Raw genomic sequence first — 19,748 nt, 5'->3', positions numbered from 1 at the left:
AGTCCGAGTGGTACTGCTGCCCCCCAAAGAGCAGGCCAGGTGGCCATGGTCTTTCAAGCTTGCCTGCCCATGCCTGGCAGGGAGAAGCTGCTGCAAAAAGCCAAAGGGGAGGAGCAGCAATGTGCTGTGGTGGGGGCATGGCTGGGTCACCCCCTCCCTTGAACTTGCGGGGAAGAAGGCCAACCACAGGCGGGGCTGTGTTTGCAAGAGTGTAGCCAGCCGAGTGAAGGACGCCACGAGTCCTCTCTCTTCAGCCCTTGGGAGACCTCACCTGGAGCCAGCCCTAGGTCCAGGGTGGGGCTCGACCATGCAAGAGAGGCTCTGGAATGCTGGAGCAAATCCAGCGGAGGCTCCCAAGCTGGTCAGCGGGCTGGAGAACCTGGTGTCCAAGGGAGAGGTGGAGAGGACTGTGTTTGTTCAGCCCATAGAAGAGAAGGCTCAAGGGTCCATCGCCTTGCTGTCTGCAGCTACCCAGGGGAAAGGCTAGAGGTAACTTAGCCAGCTCTTCTCAGAGGCGCACAGTGACAGGGTGAGAGGCACAAGACGTAGAGTTGCAAAAAGGCAGATTCCGGCTAGCTGTTGGGAGGCGCGTTTCCACCATGAGGGTGGTCAAAGTTTGGAACAGGGCCCAGAGAGGCTGTGGGACTTCTACCCTTGGAGTTATTCAACCCTCAGGTGGACACAGCCCGGGCAGCCTGCTCTAACTGGCCCCGCTTGGAGCGGGGCCTTGGACGAGAGTTCTCCAGAGGTCCCCTCCAACCGACCCCGTTCAGTGGTTCCGTGCTGGGGTCTGACTGGTGGAACCCCACGGGAGCGTTTGATTTCACGGTTGCAGCGCTGAAAAATGGTCATTCCTTGCCCTCATTCACCCTGTCACGAGCGATGTCAGCAAGAGAGAATGGAGCCAGCAAGCAACGGTGGTGAATCCCGGCCAGGGTCCCTGCCTGCGGCAGTGCTTGGCATGGGGGTTTCTGAGGCCAGAGCAGAGCAAGTGTGCGGGAGGACGCACAGGCCCCGCAGTTGCTGGCTTCTCCAGGGCTGAGAGGTGAGAGCGCCTGAGGGAGGTCAGAAGCAGCCTCAAATTTGTCCTCTGGCCCCAATGCAGGCTTGGCGGCATCAGGAAACGCTGCCCGAGGTTCAGCCACACTCACCAGTGCCGTGGCTTGGGAAAGAGGAGAGCGCTGCTGCCTTCCTGCCCCGAGCTGAGGAGAAGAAGAGGAAGCCAGAGAGGCTGCCGCGGCTGCGCAAAGAGTAAGTGCGCGCCAGGCCCAGCCCCGGCCTGGAAAACTGGAGTGGCAGCACCTGTCCGAGGTGTGAGGAAGCCCATCTTGGGAGCCATGGGGCTGGGTATGGCGTCCCCTGATTTCTCCTGGCATGGCAATGACCTGGGCTGGACCCTGGTGCCAGGCAGCCCCAAGCTGCATTGCCACTTGAAGGCTGTGGGTACCACCAGCGGGAGCGTGCGTGCAGGGGCTGGTCGAGGGGAGAGGCAGGAGGGCCTCAGCCAGAAGGGGAGAGGGAACTTTCCCTGCTCTTGCAGGCAGCTTTCTGTACGAGCAAGCCACACCCTGCAACTCTTGGAGACTTACCAAGTGCGTCGGGAAGAGTGGAAGCAGAGGGTAGAGCTGAATCGGCAGCGGAATTCCCAAGAGAAGCACTTCCTCTGGTAAATTTCTCCAGCTGGGGGTGCTGTTTCCCCTTCCCCTGCACTGGCCTTCCCTCCACACCCAGGAGCACCCAAGGGGAGGGGAGGGGAAGGGGGTCCGGTCTTTCCCTGGCACCCCTCGTGGGAGAGCAACAGGCTTTGCAGGCTGTGGCCTGGGAGCAGGCACCCTTCCAGCCCAGGGGCAGGGGTTGGGCACTCAGCGGTGGGCTTTCCCTGTGGGACCAGAAAGTTGTGGCTGCCGACGATGAAAGGATTCCTCCAGCGTTTTGGCTCTCCCTTTTCAAACCGCACGCTCCATCCTTGTCTCCCCAAGGCTCCACACCCGGACACCTTGCCCTGTGGGGATCGAGGCCGGCTTGGTGCAAAGTCCCATCCCCGCCTGACTCCTCCGCAGGCTGATTACCGGCACGTGGCACCTTGTCATGTCCTTGCCTTGGACACTAGGGCCCCTGTCCCGTTCCAGAAAGCATAGAGATGCCAGCAGAAGCAGACCCCAGAAGAACCGCCCTGCCCTAGGCCTGCAGCGTTTCCGTGCCCTTCTCCCTGTGCCTAAAACCAAACGGTTCCTTTTTAATGCCCTAGCACTGGGCAGCAGATGGCTCTGCGGGATCAAAGGGAGAGATACCAGGACTTGCTGGCTGCGCAGAAGACATGTGAACATTGCTGGAAAGTCTGGAAGCGTGGTCCTGAGCCATCTTGCTAGCTGCGGAAGCCTGCCTGGGCCTGAAGAGCGACCAGTCCCAAGGCACTGCAGCTCCAGGGCCAAGTGGAGGCCTGTCAGCGTGGGAGCTCCCTCGGCTGCTGTCAGCGTTGTCTCCATTGCGGCCATGGAGCTCTTAGCAAAGGGGATGTTGAAATCCACCTACAAGGGCCAAAGGAAAAAAAAAAGTGGCGTGTACTTGTTCACGGCTGGAGTAACCAGCCTGTGCCTCACAAAGGACAGTGCTGCAGGACAGATGAACAGAAGAGCTGTTAAACCCCCCATGTGCTCCTCCACAGTTTTTGTAGCGCCGTAACAGAATAACGCCCGTACACAGACCGCAGCATAGAGACACGCGTGCCACAGAGCGGGTGTGCAAGCAAACCACTGCCTCACTCATTCTAAGGACAGCGCGCGCGCACACACACGCGCCCCTTTCTTCCTTCATTACCCTCCCTAGGACACGCTCAGAGCTCACACCTCTCACTCCCCAAGACCCTCACGCACAGCCAGGACTGCACTGCCAGAGTGCACATGCACCAGCCCAACACATCCCTGACACTGCACACGCATCCGCACACATGCTCACGCTCTCCACACGCACAGAGACACTGCACAGCGGACACACCCCTCACACAGCATGGTGGCCAGGACACACGTACACCTGATGGGCCCACAGCCCCAGGGGTGCTATAGGAGCTGCAGCCCTTCTCCGGATTGTATGGGGAAAGGCTAAGGGCAGAGGAGGAGCTGCTGTGGGGTAGAGCGGTGCGGCAACCTGGGAGTGCAGATGCCTGGCTTTTCTCTGCAGCTGCAGTGCTCTCCAGCCAGGCAAACCTGGGATGGGCCATGTTTGTCCCTGGGCCTCCGTCGGCCCTTGGCTGCTCCTTGTGGCGGCCCCCCCAGGGCTGTGCTCATGTCCTGGTGGGCGCACGGTGTCCCCACCACCCACCTCCTGCCTGCTGCCTGGAGGTGGACGTGCCTCATTTAGACCTTCCTCCTCTCTTGCCGCATGGCTGCGGTTGGTTTTTTTAGCGCTTTCTTGAATTAGGTTTTCAAAGCAGCACCTAGTAGCTTCTTGTAAACTACAGGCAGCTCACAGCTGCTTGACTGCCCTGTCAGCCTTTTTCAAATCCTGGGCTCCTTGAAGCCTGTCCATGCGCCTCCTCTGACCCGGGAACACAGCATCTCCCTGCCCTTCATCAAACACAGGAAGGGGCTTTGTGGATCCTCCCAGAGGAGCGGGTGATGGCTGTGTCCTTTCGGTCTGTTGCTGGGAGAAGCCTCTTCTTCGGTCGTCTTCCTTGTCCCAGTAACGCCTGATGCTCCAAACACTGCACTCTCCCTGCAAGTGCTGCCTCTTACTAAGCACCTGCTTCACTGGCAGACATTCGGCGTAGTAAAGAGGCAAAGGCTTTGGACCGCCTTGCTGCTGCAGGGACCAACAAATTGCCAAGGAGGTCCAGAAGCTGAGTACTCAGCCAGTACTGTTTTGCCCTGCCTGTGCGCTTAGTTGGCAGCTTTCCCTGGCCATGCAACTCATGAAGTGGTGCTGACCCTGATTTCCAGAAAAGTGCTTGTCAGTTTAAAAGAGAAGAACTGGTTTTCAGTGGGGAGTTGGAAGGGCGACGTTCTGCTGCTTTGGGGGACTGCCCGCTGGCTTTTCTGGTGCGGTGACCCTTCTGTCTCGTCTCGCTCTGAGAGCTCCGCGAGGTCCCTCTTGACCCTCCCTGTGTGGAATAGCTACAAGATGCTGCTGCAGAGACTACTGGACTCTGACAGCCAGGCAGGGGTTAGGCCAGAGCCCAGATGCCCTCGGGAGCAGAGCGCAAAGCCAGAAGCCCGTTGGCTCCCCCACGAGATGTGGTGTGGGACCAGTGTTCCCTGCTGCTGCTCTCCGTGTCCTTCTTGGCTGCCTTAGCCCCTCTCCAGCCTCCACTCCCATTGGCCCAGCATGGCTTTGGCTGCTCTGGGTCTGCCCTTACTCACGGTCCCTGTGGCAGTCGGGTGTCCTTCTTCTGCCTCCCCTCGCCCCCTCCCCCGGCTGCCTTCACTACAGGGGCTTTCTGATGCACTCAATGGCCTCACAGGGCTGCCACAGCAGCGACCGCACTGTCCCAGCCCTGGGTCGCCTGTGGCCTCCCTTTTCCTGCCTCTAGCCAGCTAAACCCTGCCGAGGGGCACTTTGCCCTGGCACTCCGTGCCCTGGTGAATGTTGCAAGCCTGGCACGCAATGGCTGCTCCTTGCTGGACGAGACAAAGAGGAAAGCACTTGAGGTGCCCGGTTAATGCTGAAGAGCCATGGTGATCGCAGGCAACAATGGTTGCTCGTGGGCTCCAGTCCGCCTCTCCAAGCGTGCTCCAGTGGCGCAATGGGCCAGCGCGCAGTACTTATACAGCAGTGCTAAGCGGAGGGATGCTGAGGGTGAGTTCAAGCCTCACCTGGAGCATGGGCTTTTGATCATGCACTGCCTCCTCTTCCCTTGGGCGGTGCAGCTTCCTAGCAGTGACATCTGTCTCAAGCCAGACATCCTGGGACCTGCCAATACAGACACCTTGGAACACCAGAAGCGCTCGGGGCCGTTCCAGGCTTGACCTGGGCTCTGCCCGCATAGCACTCGGTTTGGGGCCCCGGAGGCAGAGCTGGGCTCTCCTCCCTTCTCTTCCGCAGAGGATCCAGACCTCTTCTCTTCCGCAGAGGATCCAGAGGGTTTCTTTCCCACAGCCAGCTTACAGCTTGGCCGGAACAGGACTTAAGGCTTCCAGCATGGTGGCATAACCTCAGAAAAGTCACACGCTCCCCCTGAAGAAAAAAAAAAAGCGACTTCTTTCTCCCAGGGAAGAGCTACTTGTGTTGGGGGTCTCTATGGCGTGGGATGGCAGTTGCGGGTGGGCTGGGGCTGCAGGGCAGTTTGTGTGTGGAGCTGAGAGTGCCCTGACTGCAACACGGAGAGCAAGGGCAAGGGAAAGGAAAGGTGAAAAGCTGGGCACTTTCCAGGCAGACTCTCTCAGTTCTCAAGCTTGGCCTGGAGAATGGAGAAGCTTGACTGCTTTCCCAGAAGCAGGGGTAGCTGTCACGGCAGCCCCACAGCAGAAGACACTGCACGATCACTAGAAACCAGGAAATCATTTTAGGCACGAGCCCACTGAATGTTTGGAACAGAGAGCACAGAAGAGCTTCCTAGGCCATGGCATCTTTGGAAACAAACCCACTGGCCTACCCTTGCGGGTGCCTCCCGTGTCTTTTCCAACTCTCCTTTTCACCCGGCGGGCTTTGCAAAACCATTGCTGTGACTCGGATTCGGCCACAACGCAGAGTACTAACCACTATACGATCACAGCTGCCCATGTGATTGCCTTTCCTCCTCGGGCCATTTGTCCCTCCTGCCTCCTGCCCTCCTGCCTTCTGCCCTCCTGCGGAGCAGCCAGAGCTGTCAGGTGACGGCAGGCTAGCAGGGAGAAGTCAGAAAATGCGAGTCTGTGTCCTTGCAGAGCAGCACCCGAACAGCGCAAGCCCTCATGTGCCTCCCTGGGAGAGGGGAGGCAAACTCACACTCTAGATTCACCTTTTCAGAAGTCTCAGTTCTTGGGGATGGCAAAGAACTGGACTGAAGGAAGTTACGGGGCATGTCCAGGGGCTGGCGATGAGGAAAGGACAACTCTGCAAAGAGCGGCCCCGCGTAGCCAGTGGACAGAGGGTGGTGTAGGGGGGAAGGCAGGTGCATATCACAGGGGATACGAACTGCTCCGTGCCCAGCCCTGGCTCTTTCTGCTCAAGTGTCCCCTCCACCACGCACCCTGGGGTGCAGTGTGAGCCTGTGGGCGCACCTCCACAAAGAGCGACGGTCCTTTCCCCACTTGCTCTGCTCCTGCTGCTGGGAGAGGTCCTGGCGAGAGGTTGCAGCTGCAGGAGTGCTGCGCTGGGTGGCGGAGGTGGCTCAGCAGAAGGGAGCTGCTCCTCGCCTGAGCTACGTTGCAGCCATGCCCGGCCCTGGCCGCCATGCACCTCGCTGACCCTGCCCTTCCCTGGCTGACCGGGCTCCAGAGCTTGGCCTCAGACCCGTCTCAGCACTTTGGACTTGGCTGGCAACCACTGCTCTGTGCCTGGCCCTCGTTCCTGACACTCAACCAGCTCTCCCTTCTTGCTCGGGTGCTGAGGGCCTGTGCCCTGCCAGGGAAGTCCCTGCCTCACTGGCCTTGCTATGTCCCTCGCAGCCTGCTTGCCTGCCCTCGGAAAGCAGCCTGCTCCCACTGCTGGCTGCCACCTGCAGCAAGAGCGTGCTCACGTTTCGCACTGTGCTGCAAGGACAGCCGGAAGGGGCATCGGTCCCCTGGCGAGAGGCAATCCAGACTTCCCCCAGCCCAACCCATGCACCAGGACAGGAGTGTTGCAGTCTGGTGGGTATAGGTGAGTGGTGCAAGGAGCTGGATTTTGGCTCCGGTTTCTTGGAGAGGTGGGTTTGAAGCCCGTGCTGTCGGGCTTTGTTGTCTCAGGCTGCTGTGATTTGTGCCCAGCTGTGATTTTCTGCTCAGGGACTTTCCAGGTGCAAACCTGTGTCCAGCAGTGACCAGCCTCCCCGCCGACCGCCACCTTGCACTCCCTGGGCCTTCCCACTGCAGGGTGCCTGCTGCCCAGAGGCTCTGGTTGAGGGCCTCGTTCTCAGAAAGAAGGAGGAATGCCTGCAGAGTTGCCTGGGAAGGCTCGGGCTGCCACGGCAATTTGTCTTCCTGACCGGCTGTGGGGGGCTGTGGTTGGAGGGGTTGGTCCCCTGCAGGGCAGGGCTGGTGCCCACCGGTGGGTGCACAGGCAGGCTGGGCCTCTCCTCCCTGGTGGTCTAGTGGTCAGGATTCGGCACTCTCACTGCCGCGGCCTGGGTTCGATTCCCAGCCAGGGAAAGGCTTAGGGTTAGGGCTAACCCTATTGCCACAGCAAGCGAGGCCTTTCACCTGGGGGGCAGCGTGGAAGGAAGGGGACCCTATCAGACGCACAGGAGCTCTGAGCAGGCACGAGGAACAGGGCGTTTCCTCTGTTGCAACAACAGCCATCCTGGGCTTGCCTGTGCAGCCAGCTCCAGGGCAGCCCTGTCTTCTGCCAAATCCCCTTGCAGAATACCCTTTCCTTAGGGCTCCTGGGAGGCGCTGGGTGACAGAGAAAAGGTCTCTGGGTCTGCGGGACGTGACTCACCTGCCGCAGGAGCTGCCTTGTCTTTCAGTCCTAAGATCCCTGCACTACCCAGTCCCACAGAGGCAGGAGCAGGCGACTCTGCAGTGAAGCTTTGCTCTGCACATGCCAATGAGAGACCCTTCCCATGCTTCCTGGTGCAGACGGGGCCAGAAGGCCCAGGGAGGAGCTGAAATGGGCTCCTGGGCCCATGGGCAGGGTGTGTGGAGCATTGCTGGTCAGGGCCACTGAGGCCCTCAGGGCCCTGACAGCACCCAGGTGTCGCGTCCTGCTGCTACGCCACAGGGGACTCGCAATAACAACCAGTGCTTAGGCCCTGCTGATAGTCACAGCCTGAGCCAGCCCTTGGTTCTGTTACGTCCTGGACAACTCCGGTCACTTTGAAAGAAGCCCTGGAAACAAGCCCACCTGCCCCCCACACTCAGCCATGGCACAGGTGTTCCTCAGTGCAGCGAGATGTTGGTGCACAAGGGGTGGCGCTTAACGCTCCCAGACCCGATTTTGCATTCGCACGGCCTTTGGCACGGTTTGGAGACGGTCCTGGCGGACTCTTGGACAGTGCCCGGGGGGAAAGGAAGTAGCCGTTGCTGAGAGCACAGCTCACCGAGGCAGCACACAGGTGCAGCAGTTTGAGCCAAAGGAGGCTGTGACCTCTCGCAAGCTCTAACAGGCTCCAGCGAGCTCTGTCAGCCATTCCTGAGCACAGGGCGCTTGGAGCTCTAGTTCCACCTAGAGTCGTGATGAGGGAAGGTCAAGCAGCCGTCCAGCAGGTGCCAGCGAGAGACCTGTACCACAAGCGCTGGGCCCAGTACAAGAAAGACATGGCCATGCCGGAGCGAGTCCAGCAAAAGGCCTCCGAGAGGCTTGAGGGATTGAAGCATCCGTCACACGAGCAGAGGCTGAGAGAGCTGGGATTGTTTAGGCGGGAGACGCAAAGGCCCAGAGGGGCTCTTGTCGGTGTGTCTAAATACGCGATGGGGGGAGTAAAGAAGACGGAGCCAGACTCCAGAGCCCAGGCAGACTCCAGACTCCAGAACCCAGAGAGGCTGTGGTATACCTAACCAGCACCAGCCCTTGCTTTGCCGAGGCTCCTCTTTATTCCTTCCTTCCTTTATCCCTTCCTTCCTTCCTTCAGGGCAGAGCTCAGCACAGCCCCTGCGGCCAGCAATGGCAGCGCAGCGTCCCCATCTGGGGCCACCACACTGGTGAGCTCCCCCTCCCCGCCCCCGCCATGGCTCTCGCTGCGCCACGGCATGGGGTGGGGGCAGCACCCCAAAACAGCCAGCGCAGCTGCCCTTGGCTGAGGTGGGCAAAGCCTGGCAGGGTCTGGGGGAGGGTGTCGCGGGAGGCCTGGCAGCCTCTTGGTGACGCGGGCTGGGGTCACAGTGGGACATGCCGCATCACAGCCACAGCTCCCCTCCCGCCACGGGGCCCCTCCCTGCACTTCCCTGCGAGGCCTGGGCAAGCCCAGCTTTCGGGTGCTGCTCTCGCCACCGCTCTTCTCTGGAGGAGCTGCTTTGCAGCGCAACGAGAGGGCGAAGGCAGGCCACGCAACACTGCTGGAGCCTGCCTGGGGAAGTGCAAAGGAGGAGGAGGAGAAGTTTCCTCCTCCCCCTCCTGCTACAGGGCCTCATTGAGCGTGAGGGGGCGCAAAGATGGAGAACCTGTGGCCAGACGTGTTCCCAACGCTCAGGAATCTCAGCCGCTACGGTAAGGCTTGCAGGAGGTATTTCCTGACTGCTGTAGAGCATATCAGCTAGGAGAAGAGCTATGGAAAGGCTGGGCTCTGTGGGGCAGGGCTGGACAGGGCTAGTGGGTGCCACGAGAGACCAGTCTGCACGTCCCTTGGTGGCCCAGCGGTGAGTTTGGCAGCCGGGACTCCTGCAGGGGAGACACCTGGGGCTGCCCTGAGCCTGGGCGACTCCTGTGGGCACGGCACCGTCCTCTCACTGGCGTGGAAAGCTAGTCCCCGTTTCCCTAGCGGGCGGGTATGCCTTTCAGGCATGCCCACCTGAAAGGACAGGAGCCTCGCTTAGAAGTGGGCAGAGGTGTCCTCGCAGCTCAGCTCTGCAGCTCCCGCCACGTGGAGCGCCTTGCGTGTTCGGAATTGGGGTGGCGGTATGTTTCGTCTCACCTGCACCGGTCACCTCCTTGGTGAGCAGGGTGCTGAATGGTTGTGCGCTTGCTGACTTGGATTTTTCCCTTGCTTTCCAGAGATTGTTACCATTTGGGACAGCGTCTCTGAATACATTCTAGAGCACTTGGCAGAGAACAAGGTGGGTCTTGTGGCTCGGTCCTCCCCTCCTGAAACGCTGACGGTTTGCCTTGTCCTGACACCCCTGTGCCACGGCGTGCCGTTGCTTCCCTCCCCTGAAAAGAGAAAGAGCACCCCCGCAGGACACTGTCCTGGACAAATGTGCCACAGAGCAGCTTCTCTGGCACCGGCGGTAACAACGGAAGTCCCGATAAAGCAGAAGAGAGTGCTGGGCACTTTCTGGGCCTTCTCCCTTCTCCAGTGCCAGCATGGAAAAACCAAAGCCTGGCCCCTGTTCCAGGGTTGGTCCCTGCCGTTGGAAACCCCTCCGACTGTAGGTAGGGGAGGAATGTTGGCTCTGCTGTTGCTTTCCCAAAGAGATTTGGGGGGCGAGCCGAGGAGCAAGAGGAAAGAAAGGTCTGGAGTGTGTGCTTTCCCTAGTGCCCCATCTTGCCCTTTGCATGCTAGGGGTGGGCAGGGCCCAGGGCAGCATCTCCACGCTCGGGCAAGCCCTCGGTCCGTTTTTCGTCTCCAGGCTGCTTATGCTTGTTCCTTCTCTCCCGCTGCTGCTCTCAGGGTGTCAAGGTATTAGGAGTGGGGATATTCTATGTCCTTAAACACTACGAGTGCTCCGTGAACGGTGAGCTTTCGATTGTTCGGAGACCCATGTTCCGTATATCGGAGGTTGTTGCCAAGGAATACCAGGCCAGGTGCGCTCAAGAAGATGTTCCTGGTAAGAAGACACGTTAAAACCTTTGCCTGCCCTTGCGCCGAGCTTGAGGCGCATGCAAACTGCTCTGAAGACATGACTGAATGCCTCCGGCTGGCCTGAGAACAACTTCAGCTTGTTCAAGCTGCAGAGGCCAGCCAGGAGCAACTGCTCAGAAAGGCTCCCTGGGTGTCCTTTCCTGGTAATATGCCTTCAGCCGGTGCGTGGGAGGGATAGGACGCTGGCCCCAAAAGCGGAGACATTTGCTGACTACGAGGCGGTGGGGGTGGGGGTGGGGGTCGGGGTGGGGGTGCGGGGGGGTAGAAGAACCCTGTGGGCTGCTGTGCCGTCCTTGCACTTTGCTTCTTCCTTGCGTCTACTGACATGGCATAGGCTTAGCCAGAGGGCACTGGCTGCGGGCACAGTCACAATGGCCTGGCACCGCGCACTTTCTCATGGGACCTGCACCCGTCTGCCCTACTTGTCCTGCCCTCCGGTAACGTGGTCCTACCAAATGGTTAGTTTCCCTTTTTTATTCCTGCACTGGCAAAATCACTGCTGCCCCCTGAGCACCTCAGTTTGCAGGCTGCTCTGACTCTTCCCGGAAGGGACTCCATAAACCGCTCCTAGGCGCTGTAGCAGAGGATTCAAGAGCCTGCTCTGAGGCAGCGCTGTCTTGCCAGAAAGTGTTGTCACCTTGTGATTGGAGCCCGCTGCCCTGCTGCAGAGGTGCCTTTGTTCCTCCTTTGCTGCTGTCTAGGTGACGTAAGAATCGTCCCTCTGAGGTACGAGGATCTATCCGTGTGTGCCCACATGCCTTTTACAACGGTGCAGTGCTGCATACAGGAGACCGTGATGGCGTTCTTTCGGGCCATCTCAAAAAGACAGGCCGTGGACTTTGTCTTCAAGGCCATTGGCATTCTCTCCGTACGAGACCAGGAAGTGACCATGAGATTTTACGATGACTTCCTCCTCACCGTGGATGGCACTGGAAAGCTGCTAGCAGCTCTGCTCGGGGTAAGTCGAGCACTTCCCCGTGCTACGCCTACTTCTTCTGGACACCTGTCAAAGGACGACTGAACTGATCTCTGTTGGCCTGCCAGGACCTTCCCGGCCAGCGGGGCAGCCACGGTCTCCAGCCACGCCAACTCTCTCTAGCGTCCGTCTCTCGTACGCAGTGGTCTGGGCGACAGAGGCGAACGTAGGACGAGCTGCCCCGCGTTAGGCCAAGGCTCTGGCTGGCCCAGCATCCCACTCTCTGTGCTAGAAATGATAATGGCGAGGCTTTTACGGGCTCAAAAGTAGGCAGTTTCTGGGGAAAGAGTCTACGACGCAGGCAGGTATCTGTGGCGCTTCCCCTCGCAGAAAGCCATGGTTGAGTGCTGGGCCGTCTGCACTGACCAGCCCTTCCCAGTGTCCCTGGCGTCCCACTGCCATGAACGGCTCTTTTCTGCCCCAGGCCTGCATTCACGCTCTGCTTGGGATGGTCACCCTGTCCCAGCCTGTCTCCTCATCCCAGCCCAATGCCCTTCCCCAGCTCTCTCGTGTGGCACTCCCGGTTCTTACCCACTGGGCAAAGGCAAAGCAAGGGCTGGGTCTCTCTCGCTCCTCTTCCATGCTATGGATGCAACCACCCAAATCCTTGGAGAGCCTGTGAGGCTAACACCAGGTCCGAGCCAGGTGTTCTCTTTCCAGGAAGGCTCATAGCAAGCCAACCGGCAAAACCCGGCCCGCAGAGACCCTGGCTAATCGAATGCCTTCTCCTGTGCCTGACTTCTCCACTAACAGAGAAGGCGCGTCCTCGTTGACTGTCTTGACTCTTGCCCTTGCGAAACACCTGGCAGTGAGGTCCCTCAGTCTCAGCTCTGAGCTGTGCATCTTCTGCTTTCCTAGTTGAGGGCTAGCATTTGGAGAGGAAACTTTGTTTCAGGGTGTCCCCGTGGCAGCATCTGCCCTGAGCACAAGAAAGATTTGCTGCCTTTAGGAGCAAGGCAGTCATGTCGCCGGAACGCTCTCACGTACCTCTGTCTCTGTTTCAGGCCCCAGGGACGAGACCCCTGGTGGTTTCAGGAAGAGGAAGTGTGGCTTTTCGCATGGGTCCCGGCAGTGTCTTCGTGTTGCCACAGTACGTTTGTGGAGTAGGTCTCAGCTCCTGCTTGGTGAATAGGAGGAGGGGAGGCGAGATGGTCTCCAGGGGCAGCAAGGAGGCCTGGAGTACACTTTCTCCGCGTCAGGATAGGGAAGCCCTGGCCCAGACTGGTGGGGCCTCTCGTGTGCGCACACGCCGCGGAGGTCTGGCCTGTGCCTCTCCGGTTCCTCAGAATGAGAGTTCTCAAGGATGTTGCGTACTCTGCTTTGGAAAGCTATGGCCTTGGCAGGCCTTCTCAAAGCTCTCTGGCAACGGACTGTGAATGCGAGCGGCAAAGGGAGCGTGGTGCCTTTTCTGCAGCCTGGCGTCTTCTCCTTTCCAGATTTGATTTGACGCTTCCGGCTGAAAAACAAGAGGCGGAATCTCCCTCCCAGGGATCCCTGAAGTGCACTGAAGAAGAAGGGCAGATGGACAGAACAGGTCATGTCACAGCTGACTTGTGAGAGAGAAGGGAGTGTGCATGCGTGCGTGTGTTCATGCGTGTGTTCCCTTTGTCCTCAGCAGTAGGTGGTTGGAGCCCTGGTCAAGATGCGGTGCCTGGGAGAGTAGACTGCCTCTTTGTGCCTCTATTTACCCCTCGCAGCAAATCTCAAGTGACTCTGGATGGCAGGAGGTCTCAGGGTGGCCCAACAGCAACAAATGCAGCTGGTGCCGCTGAAGGGCAGTTTTGCCCCGGGGCGCTGCGCCCTGGTGGATAGCGCAAGCTCCTCTTTCACTTTAGGACGTTTGGCGGCGAGGTGTCTATGCTGGAGGGGAAGGGAGGGGGGGGTCTACCTCTCTGACGGATCCCGGGCACGTGAATGTGGGGAGAAAGATTGCCTGGAGATGACTGTCAACAGGCTGCTAGCGTGTGCCAAGGACGTCCTAGGGAGCAAGACCTCTTGGAGAGCGTGGCTCCAAGGGGATCAGCCTGTTTGATCCGATGCTGGAGCACATCTGCCTGTCCCAAGTGCTCACAAAGACGCTTGCTGAAGAGCCTTCTCCTTTCCTACTTCCAGGGAGTGCTCCCGTTGCGTGCCTCCTCTCTCAAGAAAGGCCTGTGCCACCCGCGTTATCTGGCGCCGGCCGTAAAAAGCAGAAGGGGCGGAAGAGCAAAGGAAGCAAGTCGTCGGCCAGGTGAGGCTCTTGGAGAAAAGGGCTGAGGGTGCCCTTGTGCTCTTGGAGTTCTTCGAAGGGGTTGCTTCTTCCGTACACTCTGTCAGTGTGACATCTGAAGGGCGGCCAACAAGTCTTTGCATGACTTGGTCTTCCTAGATTGACGGCAAGCCTGTCGCAGGTTTCTGCGAGCCTCTGGTGTCAAGCTTCTCTCTGGTGCCTTTCTTGTTTCCAGGACGGAGACTGAGATGTCGCCTGTGAGACCAGCCTCTTCCTCCAGAGGGTCTCGGAAGGCCGCCAAAGGCCGGGAGGCAAAGGACAGAGCGCGTAACAAGCAGACTGAGGGAAAAGGTAATGTCACAGCTGACTGGTGAGAGAGGTGTGTTTGTTTTCCTTTTGGCCTCCGCAGCACGGGGCTGGAGCCAAGCTGAAAAGGCGATGCCTGGCGGAGTAGGCTGCTCCTCTTGTGCCTCTGTTTACTCATCACGGCAGATCTCAGGGGACTCCTCCTGGAAGGGGCTCTCCGGGCAGTCCTGCAGCACCAACTGCAGCAGCTGCCACTGCTGAGGGGCACTTGGCCCTGGGACTCCATGCCCTGGTGTGTCTTGCAAGCTGCTCCTTAGTTGCAGGAGTCTGTCTGTGCAGCAGCATTTAGGAATTTAGGAAGATCCCTCCGCGCTCTGCGCGGGATCAAAATCCTGCCTTGAGCTGCCAGTGGCGGAGGGGGTCTAGCTTTCCCAGGGAAGCAGCGCGCTGGAAAGTGGGGAGGAAGACCACGTGGAGATGAGTGGCGACAGGCTGCGAAGCTGTGCCAAAACGTGGCTTCCTTGTGGAGGCTGGTAATTGCAGGCCTTGTGCTGTGCATCTCCCTAAGCATGTCTTTGGGCTGGATGCGCCAGAAGAGCACGTCTGTGCATGTGAGCACCTTATAGATGTGCAGGAATCTGTTCCCCTTCTCGTGTGGAACTATGCCCTCCAGCCCGCAGCCGCCCCAAAGGAGAGGGTACCATGAGGTCACCAGCACCTCCCAGCCAAGCCCCGCTTTTTAAGCCTATGGGCTAGAGAAAGCAGGAGAACAGCCACAGTACTCCAGGGCAGACGGGTGCCCTGCAGAAGTGAAGAGCTGGACAGGATTCTGTGTCAGCAAGGGCCTAAGACCTGCTCGGGAGCAGAGCTCCGAGGCAATCGGGCTCTTTGATCCAAAGCTGGAGCACAGCTGCCTGTCCTTCTTGTTCAAACGCTCACAGAGATGCTTGCTGAAGAGTCTCCGCCCTTCCTACTTCCAGGGAGTCCTCCTGCTGAGCGCCTCCTTTCTCGAGAAAGGCTTTCTCCGCCCACGCTATCTGGGGCCAGCTCAAAGGGAGGGAAAGAATGGAAAACCCGGGCAAACAAGCCAGCTGCCAGGTGAGGCTCTTGGAGCAAAGCATGCCGGTGACCGTGTGCTTTTGGCATTCTGGGAAGGAGTTGTTTCCGTCGCACACGCCGTCGGTATGAACTCTGAAAGGTTGTCAACTCGTGTCACAACGACCAATGTCGATGCAAGAGGTGTTGCAGCAGCTGAGAAGTTGCAGCAAAGCTGTTCTGCTTTGCTAGACATTTCAAGGGACCTCATTTGGTTGCAGCGTAGATGAGAGCACTTCCCAGAGGAACGTGAAAGTCAGACCATCCTCCCCCACCAACAGAGAGCGGTGTCCGTTTTCCCTGGTTTTTAGGTTGGATTCAATTCACTAGAAGCCTCCCCTTTTCCCATTTCACCCCAAAACAGAGTCTTTCTGACCACCTCACGGCCTTTAGTGCCCCTAGCAGGAGGCGGCTAGCGGGCTCTGCAGGCTCCGGGCGTGGCAAATGGCACTGGTTTTCTCCTCGTGCCATCCAGAGAGGGCCCACACCTGGGCATCCAGAGCTTTCCTTAGGGCCTGTAGGGCCCTCACTCTTGATGGGATCACAAGGGCTCAAATACACCAAATGCTCCAGCAGCACCGTCTTGTGCTGCAGAGGCTGGCACGCCGCTGCTTGTGAGCACAAGATGGAGAACGGTCTCATCCGGGACTCCGATAACCTCACCCGGCTTGTGTGTTTTCAGCCTGCTGCAAACAGTTCGGGAGAGCTCCTCTCAGGTGGACGAGGACAGCAAGCAGCAAGAACCTCGTCAAGCCAGACCTCGGACTGCAATTCCTGTTTGCAGGCAGCCAAACAGGGCAGAACAGGTAAGCCGAGGAGCGGAGCCGTGGAGGTCTCCAAGTCCGAGTGGTACTGCTGCCCCCCAAAGAGCAGGCCAGGTGGCCATGGTCTTTCAAGCTTGCCTGCCCATGCCTGGCAGGGAGAAGCTGCTGCAAAAAGCCAAAGGGGAGGAGCAGCAATGTGCTGTGGTGGGGGCATGGCTGGGTCACCCCCTCCCTTGAACTTGCGGGGAAGAAGGCCAACCACAGGCGGGGCTGTGTTTGCAAGAGTGTAGCCAGCCGAGTGAAGGACGCCACGAGTCCTCTCTCTTCAGCCCTTGGGAGACCTCACCTGGAGCCAGCCCTAGGTCCAGGGTGGGGCTCGACCATGCAAGAGAGGCTCTGGAATGCTGGAGCAAATCCAGCGGAGGCTCCCAAGCTGGCCAGCGGGCTGGAGAACCTGGTGTCCAAGGGAGAGGTGGAGAGGACTGTGTTTGTTCAGCCCATAGAAGAGAAGGCTCAAGGGTCCATCGCCTTGCTGTCTGCAGCTACCCGGGGGAAAGGCTAGAGGTAACTTAGCCAGCTCTTCTCAGAGGCGCACAGTGACAGGGTGAGAGGCACAAGACGTAGAGTTGCAAAAAGGCAGATTCCGGCTAGCTGTTGGGAGGCGCGTTTCCACCATGAGGGTGGTCAAAGTTTGGAACAGGGCCCAGAGAGGCTGTGGGACTTCTACCCTTGGAGTTATTCAACCCTCAGGTGGACACAGCCCGGGCAGCCTGCTCTAACTGGCCCCGCTTGGAGCGGGGCCTTGGACGAGAGTTCTCCAGAGGTCCCCTCCAACCGACCCCGTTCAGTGGTTCCGTGCTGGGGTCTGACTGGTGGAACCCCACTGGAGCGTTTGATTTCACGGTTGCAGCGCTGAAAAACGGTCATTCCTTGCCCTCATTCACCCTGTCACGAGCGATGTCAGCAAGAGAGAATGGAGCCAGCAAGCAACGGTGGTGAATCCCGGCCAGGGTCCCTGCCTGCGGCAGTGCTTGGCATGGGGGTTTCTGAGGCCAGAGCAGAGCAAGTGTGCGGGAGGACGCACAGGCCCCGCAGTTGCTGGCTTCTCCAGGGCTGAGAGGTGAGAGCGCCTGAGGGAGGTCAGAAGCAGCCTCAAATTTGTCCTCTGGCCCCAATGCAGGCTTGGCGGCATCAGGAAACGCTGCCCGAGGTTCAGCCACACTCACCAGTGCCGTGGCTTGGGAAAGAGGAGAGCGCTGCTGCCTTCCTGCCCCGAGCTGAGGAGAAGAAGAGGAAGCCAGAGAGGCTGCCGCGGCTGCGCAAAGAGTAAGTGCGCGCCAGGCCCAGCCCCGGCCTGGAAAACTGGAGTGGCAGCACCTGTCCGAGGTGTGAGGAAGCCCATCTTGGGAGCCATGGGGCTGGGTATGGCGTCCCCTGATTTCTCCTGGCATGGCAATGACCTGGGCTGGACCCTGGTGCCAGGCAGCCCCAAGCTGCATTGCCACTTGAAGGCTGTGGGTACCACCAGCGGGAGCGTGCGTGCAGGGGCTGGTCGAGGGGAGAGGCAGGAGGGCCTCAGCCAGAAGGGGAGAGGGAACTTTCCCTGCTCTTGCAGGCAGCTTTCTGTACGAGCAAGCCACACCCTGCAACTCTTGGAGACTTACCAAGTGCGTCGGGAAGAGTGGAAGCAGAGGGTAGAGCTGAATCGGCAGCGGAATTCCCAAGAGAAGCACTTCCTCTGGTAAATTTCTCCAGCTGGGGGTGCTGTTTCCCCTTCCCCTGCACTGGCCTTCCCTCCACACCCAGGAGCACCCAAGGGGAGGGGAGGGGAAGGGGGTCCGGTCTTTCCCTGGCACCCCTCGTGGGAGAGCAACAGGCTTTGCAGGCTGTGGCCTGGGAGCAGGCACCCTTCCAGCCCAGGGGCAGGGGTTGGGCACTCAGCGGTGGGCTTTCCCTGTGGGACCAGAAAGTTGTGGCTGCCGACGATGAAAGGATTCCTCCAGCGTTTTGGCTCTCCCTTTTCAAACCGCACGCTCCATCCTTGTCTCCCCAAGGCTCCACACCCGGACACCTTGCCCTGTGGGGATCGAGGCCGGCTTGGTGCAAAGTCCCATCCCCGCCTGACTCCTCCGCAGGCTGATTACCGGCACGTGGCACCTTGTCATGTCCTTGCCTTGGACACTAGGGCCCCTGTCCCGTTCCAGAAAGCATAGAGATGCCAGCAGAAGCAGACCCCAGAAGAACCGCCCTGCCCTAGGCCTGCAGCGTTTCCGTGCCCTTCTCCCTGTGCCTAAAACCAAACGGTTCCTTTTTAATGCCCTAGCACTGGGCAGCAGATGGCTCTGCGGGATCAAAGGGAGAGATACCAGGACTTGCTGGCTGCGCAGAAGACATGTGAACATTGCTGGAAAGTCTGGAAGCGTGGTCCTGAGCCATCTTGCTAGCTGCGGAAGCCTGCCTGGGCCTGAAGAGCGACCAGTCCCAAGGCACTGCAGCTCCAGGGCCAAGTGGAGGCCTGTCAGCGTGGGAGCTCCCTCGGCTGCTGTCAGCGTTGTCTCCATTGCGGCCATGGAGCTCTTAGCAAAGGGGATGTTGAAATCCACCTACAAGGGCCAAAGGAAAAAAAAAAGTGGCGTGTACTTGTTCACGGCTGGAGTAACCAGCCTGTGCCTCACAAAGGACAGTGCTGCAGGACAGATGAACAGAAGAGCTGTTAAACCCCCCATGTGCTCCTCCACAGTTTTTGTAGCGCCGTAACAGAATAACGCCCGTACACAGACCGCAGCATAGAGACACGCGTGCCACAGAGCGGGTGTGCAAGCAAACCACTGCCTCACTCATTCTAAGGACAGCGCGCGCGCACACACACGCGCCCCTTTCTTCCTTCATTACCCTCCCTAGGACACGCTCAGAGCTCACACCTCTCACTCCCCAAGACCCTCACGCACAGCCAGGACTGCACTGCCAGAGTGCACATGCACCAGCCCAACACATCCCTGACACTGCACACGCATCCGCACACATGCTCACGCTCTCCACACGCACAGAGACACTGCACAGCGGACACACCCCTCACACAGCATGGTGGCCAGGACACACGTACACCTGATGGGCCCACAGCCCCAGGGGTGCTATAGGAGCTGCAGCCCTTCTCCGGATTGTATGGGGAAAGGCTAAGGGCAGAGGAGGAGCTGCTGTGGGGTAGAGCGGTGCGGCAACCTGGGAGTGCAGATGCCTGGCTTTTCTCTGCAGCTGCAGTGCTCTCCAGCCAGGCAAACCTGGGATGGGCCATGTTTGTCCCTGGGCCTCCGTCGGCCCTTGGCTGCTCCTTGTGGCGGCCCCCCCAGGGCTGTGCTCATGTCCTGGTGGGCGCACGGTGTCCCCACCACCCACCTCCTGCCTGCTGCCTGGAGGTGGACGTGCCTCATTTAGACCTTCCTCCTCTCTTGCCGCATGGCTGCGGTTGGTTTTTTTAGCGCTTTCTTGAATTAGGTTTTCAAAGCAGCACCTAGTAGCTTCTTGTAAACTACAGGCAGCTCACAGCTGCTTGACTGCCCTGTCAGCCTTTTTCAAATCCTGGGCTCCTTGAAGCCTGTCCATGCGCCTCCTCTGACCCGGGAACACAGCATCTCCCTGCCCTTCATCAAACACAGGAAGGGGCTTTGTGGATCCTCCCAGAGGAGCGGGTGATGGCCGTGTCCTTTCGGTCTGTTGCTGGGAGAAGCCTCTTCTTCGGTCGTCTTCCTTGTCCCAGTAACGCCTGATGCTCCAAACACTGCACTCTCCCTGCAAGTGCTGCCTCTTACTAAGCACCTGCTTCACTGGCAG

At 59.2% G+C, this 19,748-nt stretch overlaps 1 non-coding gene across 1 annotated transcript; it reads left to right on the top strand.

The window, feature by feature from the left end:
* The first annotated feature begins 7,190 nt into the window (after positions 1 to 7,190).
* On the top strand, positions 7,191 to 7,262 carry TRNAE-CUC (transfer RNA glutamic acid (anticodon CUC)). Its single transcript has one exon. It is a non-coding gene; the product is annotated as a tRNA-Glu (tRNA).
* The last annotated feature ends 12,486 nt before the right edge of the window (positions 7,263 to 19,748 follow it).

Source organism: Struthio camelus, chromosome 10, assembly GCF_040807025.1.
Source record: "Struthio camelus isolate bStrCam1 chromosome 10, bStrCam1.hap1, whole genome shotgun sequence".
NCBI classification, from domain to species: Eukaryota; Metazoa; Chordata; class Aves; order Struthioniformes; family Struthionidae; genus Struthio; species Struthio camelus.
Note: the sequence above shows the minus strand (reverse complement) of the source record. Positions and strands in the feature narration are given on the sequence as shown.